The sequence below is a fragment of the Falco biarmicus genome, chromosome 1 (assembly GCF_023638135.1).
Source record: "Falco biarmicus isolate bFalBia1 chromosome 1, bFalBia1.pri, whole genome shotgun sequence".
NCBI classification, from domain to species: Eukaryota; Metazoa; Chordata; class Aves; order Falconiformes; family Falconidae; genus Falco; species Falco biarmicus.
In genome coordinates, this window is record NC_079288.1 from 30,534,221 (window position 1) to 30,543,186 (window position 8,966).

Below are 8,966 nucleotides of genomic sequence, written 5' to 3' on the forward strand. Positions count from 1 at the left end.
CTCTCCATTTATTTTCATGTTTATTTGATTTTTATAAACTTTTATTTGTATTGGGTTTTTTTTTAATTTTTACGATATTCTTAGTATCATCATTATTACTATTTTCTTTTAACACGGTCAAGCTCCATCCTGCCCACAGCTCCCCAGAAATCAAACACCCCCACCCCCACCCCATTCCTTCCTGGCAGTGCTGACGCCATCCAGCTGCATCCCACTGCCAAGGCTGCTGCTTCCCACCCCCTCACACCCAGACTGGTTTTGTTGCCTTTCTCGTAGCAGAAACACAAACCCCCGTTTGAACCCTCCCGAAACGGCTTCTCAAAGCTCTTCAGGTGCTTTTACCTGGGCCTGGGGGGGCGAGGGCTGGGGTACCCTGGTCCCCAGGGATGGCAGACACTAGAGGAGGCTGGTGGCACCCAAGGATGGCTGTGGGACTGTGCACCCCTTAGCTAGATCCCCCCAAAGCAGATACCTGCATCCCTGCCAGCGTCGAGCAGGGGTGATGCTGGAGGCCACCTTGGCATCGTTGCCCTTTGACTAGCAGCCAAGGAAAACATTGTTCAACTCTGATTGAATTTAAAAATCGAATTTTAATGGAATTTTTAAAAAATAATTAAGAACTAGCTATTCTGGTAATGGATAATCCCTCACAAGCCCTGCAGGAAATTATTGGGGAGGCTAATTAGCCACTACCTAATTAAGACCTGAAACAGAAGCCCTGGTATCTATTTGCAGGTCTGAATTGCTTTACCTCTGACGCCTGCCCCATGGGGCACAGTTGACTTTGGCAGGGCTGGGACCCGTCAGTCCCCAGGTGTCCCCCCCGCTGCCTCTGCACCCACGGGGCTGCCCTCCCAAGGCTGAGGAGCTCTTACCACTGCCCTGGGGTGTGCATGGGGGGGCATTTCACAGGGCAAGTGATGAAAGAGGGATGGTAAGGTGAGGGGTATGGCTCTGGGTAAGGGCAAATTGGGTGACTATATCAAATTTAGTTCCTTGAAGGGCTCTGTCAGTTGGGTTTGCACTTGGGGGCCTTCTGCTGCCTTTCTTGGGGCTCAGAAATGGATTTTAAACAAATGGTGTGTTCCTGAGAGCAGCGATGAGTGTTGCTGTTGGGGTGTATCCCTGCCTTCTGCTGGCTTGGCATTTCAGGTGGTCACCTTCGCCCGAGTTACAGCAGCACCTGGAGGAAGGCTCCCCGGTGCCGTATGACTAGCGTGTCCGTCCAGGGGATGCCCAAAAGGTTCCTGCCTCTGTGTTGCTGAAGGATCACCTTAGGTCCTCTGGATCACCCAGATGCCATCTGAACTCCCTCCAGGTATGTACCCACACTGACCAAACCTGTCTCCTCCTGCCTCTGCATGCTCCTCCAGCTCCCACGGCACTGCACTAGGTAGATCCCTGCTGGCTCTTAGACATCAATATAAAGATCTCTGAGGCCAGCGATTTTGCTGAAATCCTTCTTGGAAAGGCTTTTGCCGCTCTGAAGGCAATTAGAACAAGTTAATAAATAGTACAAACAGAAGCCAAGCTGTTCAGCTTCTCGCATCAGGATTTAAATGCTGACAAGGGCTGACGGCAGTAGCCCTGGTCAGTAATTCATACTGATGCTGAAGAAACAGAAGGTGGGAACACTCTAAACTCAAGGCCAACACTTAACGATTTAATGATGGAAAACTTTAGGTCTACTTAAAAGCTCTTATGTAAAGAGACGGAAATGAAACGGGACAAAAGCAGATGGCTTCAAAAACCAGCAATAAAAAAAAAAAGTCAGAAGTCCAGATTTAGTCATATCATGACTGAGTGGCAGACGGGGGGTTTGAAGGGGGAAGTGAAGATGGAAGATGGTCCCCGATGCTTTTGCCCTGGACAGAGGCAGCAAGAAGGTGCAGGAGCCTTGCCACCTTCTGGTGATGAACTGGTGTTTGGTTAGGCTTATAGGGAATTTCTTTTTTTCTCTTTTGGAAAGAATTAAAGCAAGAGGAAGGTTTTCTAGCTAGGCTAGTTGAGGAGCACAAGCCTGGGGTTTTCCTTGCTGCGTGAGCCAGGGCACTGTGCGTTGGGCTTCAGCATCCTCCTACAGGCTGCGTGTGCCCTGCGGGTGACGGGGGGGGGAGAGGGATGTAGCTGTGGTACCCAGCGATGAGCAGGGTAAGATTAAAAACTGAAAAGGGTACCAAACACACACAGGATACAAAAGCCATGTGTGGCTAGCACCCAGCCCCAGAATGTCAGCTCGTGGTCCCTGCACAGCAGCCCCCAGCAGAGCAGCAGCTCTTCAGCTAAGCAGCTTGGTGGGTCAGATGTGCCTTTGGCCAGGAAAGCTGGTAACCGTTCCTGGGTTCCTGACGGCAGGAAGCATTTTATATTCTCCCAACAACTGCAATCCAACTGGTCATTTGACAGTTCTTGTGATTTGCCATGAAATTATATATCCTCTGATAATGATGCAGAGGGCTAAAGAGCTGATCTTGGCAGGAGATGAGACGTTCTAGGCTGGCGAGTAACTTGGAAGGAAAACGGAGCGGCTTTTGATGGAATGCCTGGCTCTTATCAGTGCTGGGACACTGAAGGGCGCTGGGCAGAAGCAGGGGTGTTTTGCCTGGCTTGCATGCCCATCTGGGAAGTGTTGGGTCTGTAAGAAACTTGGGAACAATCATCACTGCATGTGTGTGTGTGGGGGTAACAGTGAATTAATTGTCAGGTTTATTTATCCTCTCTTTTTTGGCATCCTGTAATTACCAAAATTAGTATTTGTGAGGACTTCAGGCAGCAGAGTGGTAATAAATCACTCGCCACCAACAGGAGGTGGGAGCAGTTGTGTCTGGAGTGAGCTGAGGTTGGTGCTGGCACTAGTGAAGTGCAAGGGCTCTCAGAGGAGCTCGTGGGCTGGTGCACAAACAAACAAACAACAACCCAACACAGCTTTGCAGAAATGCTCCTGAAATAAAATCCCTGGACGCACAGTTCTCCAGCCTGGAGCTGCTGTTGTTTCAGCCATTGTGAGGAGGAATCACCGAATGGGGATGCAGGGGGGCTTGGAGAGGTGAAAGCCTCGGCAGCCCCTGTATGGGGGATGCTGCAGGTCCCTTCCCATGGTGGCACCAGGGTGTCCAAAGCCACCACTGCAAAATGCATGGCAGGGAGGGTGTCTGCCTGTGGGCCCTGGACAGAAAACCTATGGAAACTGATCTGAAAGGTATAATCCTTGTGCTGCAAACACGCCATTTTCTGGGTCTTGCTTCACAGAGTGGAGCTCTAGTGCCAAGCAGGCTCCATCCAGCTCTGCCTGCCCAGAATTGCTGGCCCCACGGGCTCGGTCCTGTTGGCGCAGCAGCGATGCTGTGCCAGGGGCATGGGAGGGTGTCTGGACACAGCAACCCTGGTGGAACCCCCGACAGGTGAGACTTTCTTCTTGTTGACCCTTGCAACGGCAGAAACGGCCCGCGGTGCTCGGGAGGCCGCCCTGGAGATCAATTTTGCCACCTACGTTGTGGAGAGAGCATTGGTCACACATCGTTTGGAGTCTAAGAGGGCCAGCGTGTTTCCCTTCTTTGGGAATAATCTGAATGTCTCTCTCTGTAAATGCACGTAACCTGACGAAGCACAGGGTGTTAGCAATGATGGTAAACTCCATCTGGAGCGCGCTCTGCTTTGAAGTCGGATGCTGTTTTAAACTCTGCAGGGTACTTTCACTTAGAAAAAGCAGCAGTTGTCAGTAAAGATTGATCTTGGTCCAGAAATTTTTGCTGCCCCCCTGACTTTTTTACATATTTATTAGTCATTTGCAATCTCTTTGATGACTAGATGCATGTTCAGCCCAGAGAAAACTCTGTTGCAGTATTTACTGAAGCAATGCCAGGGGATAGGACAGACGGATCTCACTAGCTGCAAGGTCTGGCCATGCTAGCAATGGTGTATGTCGCGTTGTCATTAGTAATTGCCACAGCAGCCCCCAGTGCTCCTGAGCAGAGGGTGAGGAACCCATGGAGGAAGCAGAAGCCCCAGGGAGCCGGGCTGAGGTCTCACCCATGGGTGTGCAGCCCCAGCCAAAATCAGTAACTCCACAGGCTGCAGGTCGGAATTTGCAGAAAACGCGGTGCCTGCAAGAGAGGGGCAGCTGGTGGGCTGCTGGTCAGCTCTCCTGCCTCCGGTGGCATGGGGGGAAGAGGAGGTTTCATGAACAGCAAAAAGCAGAGCAACACCATCCGGAAGGTTGCTCTTGAAGACACTCCATCCTCATCCAACACATTCCTCAAACCCTGCTCAGAGCAGCTGCCAGCAGGTGCGGCGTGATGGGCTCCGAATCGGCTCCGGTGAGATGTGGGCTCTGAAGAGGTTTGGGCTCCACTAATGGGTGTTTGTTTGCAAAAGGCCAGACTTCAGCTGTGCAATCCTGATCCAGCTCTGCCCAGGATCCAGGAGTATTTTCTGCTGCTGTTTCATCCTGAGCCCTTTCCAGAAAGCAAAGCAGCTGCCAGAGGTCAGACACGAGGAGCCTGGCCGGTGAGTGCCTGAAGATGGGTGCCAGCTCTGGATCTGCATTCCAGTTGGACCAAAGCAGAGCTTTTCCCCACGGGGATGTTAATCCTGGGCCTTGGCTTAGGGCCATCTCCAGCTTTCATGTTTTTGGAACCGAAAAAGAGCGCCATTCTGTTCAAGGGAAGAACAAATCTTTATACCTCAACTCTACACCCCGACGAGAAGTTGCAACCAGTTCAATCATTGCTGGCTCCTTAGCTGTGAAACCCACATAACCTCACCTTGCTGGATCCACTTTCCAGCTACCAGTCTCCACAGGCTGCTGGAGCATCCTCTCCCTTTCAGACCAGCAACAACCCCTGAGCCGGAGCTGCCTCCTCCATCCACTGGTGAAGAAGAAACCAAATAGCAGAGGTGGGAAACCAAATAGCAGAGGTTGCTCTTGGGTCTCTTTGGGGGGAGGGCAGCCTTTTTATTAGGTCCAGATGTTGCTTTCTGCCCCGGGCCATGCTGGGAAGTAAAGCAAACTGTGTTAATGTTGGCTGGAAGAGCCTCTTTGGAAACAGGCTTGAAGGAAGCAGGGTCTCTCCTGTGCCCCTCTTTCCTGGGGGCCCAGTGGAGACAGGTCAGCATGGGAGGCACAGGCACAGGCAAACGGTCACCCTGCTGCTGAGCAGCCCTTTTCCCTTTGCTTGCCAAAAATCTCCCAACAGTGAGTATGGCTTTAGCCAGCCACCCGCTTCTCCAGGGCTTTCACGTACCTGCTGTCCCCTGGTGGGTGGCCGCTGTCCTGGAGCTGATGGCACCTGCGGGACAGTCGGCCCCATTGCTAAGCTGATGGGTTCCCTCTGCACCAATTCCCTGTTGGGTTTCATACCGATATGTGGCGATGTGGGACCCTGTGTGAGGGGCAGGGCTGCTCTCCAGATGTTATTTTTCATCATTAGGCAGTGTTTAAAAATATATGTGATTTTTTCCCCCCGCCTCCCCTTTCTGAGTGCATATAGAGGAGAGACTCTTGGAGGTGTGAGCGGCAGGGGAGGGGCTGGGGGGGGTGGCGGGGGGAGAATGGCAGGACCTTCCCCCAAACCATCCGCTCCTCTGCAAATGGAGCTTTTCCAGAAAGTGCTGAGCTGGGCACTTTGCAGCCAGCTCTGCTGGGCTGCAGCACAGCGTAGAGCAGCCGGCTAACGGAGCTGGGCTCCAACGGGTCCCCATCAGCCGGTGCCAAGCCTGGAGGCCTTCAGAACACGTGGCTCATTAACAGTGTGCTTCAGCTACAGCTGGGGCTCGTGCAGAGGGCTGGTGCTGCCAAAACATTTACAAGTCCCAGAGGGCTCGGGAAGGGCCCAAGCTGCAAAGTTCAAGGGCAGAGTGGGAGGCAGAGCAGTGCTGTGCTTAGCAAAGTACCCTGAGCCTCAATTGCTGCTCCACCATTCCCGGTTGCGCTTCACCTTCACTTTGATACCAGGCTCAGGCTAGGGCTGTAAGGATGCTCAGCTCCTCCCCCAGACACTAGTTAGGGATCTGTGTGGCTCTGGGTCCTATCTCCTCTGGTGCAATCTATGTTCCAGGGTAAAGCCTGTGCTCAACCAGCCAAGGATGCTCTAAGAGGCCCAAGAAGCTGCCCTCCCATATTGCCTCACTAGAAGCTGGACCTGAAGCTAAAACTCCAGCTCTGCAAATCCAATGCCATCCTACGTGGCCACAGCAGGTCGGTAGGTCCGTAGCACGATGTGCACCCTTGCCTGGCCAGGCACAGGTGCTGGGGATCCCTCCCCTGCGCTGGGCGGCCAAGCCACGCTCTTCAGCAGCTACAATGAATGTCCTGAAATACAGGTGCTAAAAAACCCCACCCTGTGGGAAGCACAGAAAAAAGTCCATCTGTGAGTGGAAGAGGTCAAAGAAGAATACAAAGGCTTTTATTTCCTCAGGCATTTTTCAGCCAGAAAAATGTGGTGTGTTTTTTTTTTTATTTGCTGCATTTTCCTAGCTGGCCTCCAGCACATCATGCCAAATGGACTTTCACTAGCATAAAGCGGTGTATTGGTTTGTGTCCTTTGTAATCTAATGCTCGAGGACTCAGACGAGGAATCAGCTGGATCACTGTTTATTATCAGTAAGTGGGGCGTATTCAAAGGAAATGGGCAGATTTCAACACTACATCTATAACTAGTTTATTGCTGGCGTGTTCCTCTCTTGCCCTTATTATTTATGTTGAAAATGATAAATGAGGGATTGATAGTTCTAGCTAGTTTATGAATAATCAGGTTATTTCACTGTAAAGCCCCATGGGAAGGTAATGTTTCTACAATCCTCCATCAAAGAGAATGCAGTTTGCACTCGTGCCTGTGTGTGTGTTGCTCATTCCTCCACCGCTTTGCACTTGGCGTCTTTTTTGCACCCTCCCTCTGCAAGCACCCATATCCCCATGAAGGTTTCCCCGTCCATGCAGACCCGTGGCATCACCACCTGCAGCCACGCCAAGGGTGTTTGGAGCGGTGATGGGAGGCTGCATGGCTGGGGTGCAAACCAGGTGCTCTGGGGAGATGCACAGAAGGCCCCAAGCACAGCAGTCAGCTTGGAAGAAGCCCTGATCCCATTTGTGTTTCAAGGAGCTGCAAATAGCCGCTGGTCTCAGAGTTTGCTTGTGAGACAGGAAGACCCCCAGGAGGTGATATGAATGTTTATGTATATAGAAACGTCTAATCACCGGGCTCAGAACAGGCTCAGGAAGGGAATCTGGAGGTGGTTAGCTGCAGAGGAGGATATTTTTATGCTAGAAATGTGCTGTCTGCCTGTTTGCAGGGTAGGAAGGATACGATAAGAATCAAAGGCTTGGCAAGATGAGCATTTTCATCCTCATAGATGTGAACTCCCCATCTGTCTGGGACTCCAAAGCATGGAACTGTTTAGATCCAGTATCATTATTAGAAACATAAAATAGATCTCATAAAACTTCCTCCTTACACCCAAAAAAAGCAGTTCCAGGACTCTCTATCCTACTCGTGAACAATTCATTCCTGCATTAATTTCCCTGCTGTGGCTGGGCACATTGCCAGGGGAAGGGGACTCGGTGCTTCGGCACAAGCTGAGCTGCCCCAGGGCAGGTCCTTGCTCCTCTTCTGTGTACCCAGACCAGGGGATTTAGAAACAGGCAGGAGAGCTGGGGATGGTTAACGTGGTGGCAAACCTGTGTGGCCAAGCCACGTTTCTGTCAGGCCATAGGGTAACCACAGAGGCTGCATCTGCAGTGGGAATCACTCCCCTGAGCAATGAGCTGAACATCAGCACTAGATACACTCCTTACCACAGCGGGGCAGACACTGCAGAGAGCAGTCAGGAGTGCCAGCCAGCATCACCACCAGACCAAGCATCCAGAGGTCCATGCACCACCCTGGAGTCTCAGCTACTGAAGCTAAGGTGCCCCCTGAGGCACTGAACCTGCATCACAGGACAAGAGAAAGTCACAGAGCTGCATCTAGAGCATCTCAGGTGGGTTCAGTCATCCTGGGATGGCTGCTCTGGGAAGTAGCTGTGAAGCCACGGAATCAGCTGCTTGGGGGACAGAGGGACCTTGAGGCGTATCTGCTGGGACAGACTCCCATCCCATGTCTGCTCCCCACAGAGATGGCCTGAGTGGCAGTTCAGTGTCCTGTGCCAGAGGAGACACAGTTTGTGCAGGTGGCCATGATATAGCCATGCTGCTGGTGGCTCCTCCACATGGGCACAGCATCGCAACTTTTCTGAGGATAATATGACTTCCCTACTGCTTAGCATTGCCCAGATCTTCCAAAGACACTTCTTCAGGTCCAGGCTGTGACATTGCCATCTGCTGAGCACAAGGAGCAGAGACCAAGCCCAAGTTCTTGCATGTGGTAGTTCCAAGCTGAAGGCTTGGCAGCAGCGGGAAGGTTTTACCACTCCAGCATCAGGTAAGGTTCTTCCCTGGCTAATTTCTCCACTGTTTGTTGATTGTACATAGCTACGGAATCAAATTTGATGAAGGCATCTATTGTTCCCTTACAGCTCTGCTTTCTTGAGTAGAATGGGGATCCCAGCATGTGGAGGTTTATTATCATTTAATTTGTAGCTGCCCATTATCAGCAACTTCTTTTAGGTGAGGCTTTTAGCATTTTACACTTAGTATACTTGCTGTCTGTAAAACCACCCTAAACCTTTCCTTCTGTTCATAAAGGCGTCTAGTCTAAATTCGAAGTCCATCCATTATAACTTCAGCACCTTGTAATCCCTCAGAGATATGTGCAATTACTCTCTGAAATATCCCAGGAGCAAAACTAATACCAAGCATCATCTGCTTAAATTTACAACATTCAAATAGCACAGTAAAAGCCACTAGCTTAGGGGTTAGCTCATCTAAGCACACTTGCCAAAACACATATCCTGCATCTAATACTGCTTTTGCTGCTGAGGATTTAGCTGCCACCTCAGGAATCTTCATTGGACGGCATTCACATTTTTTG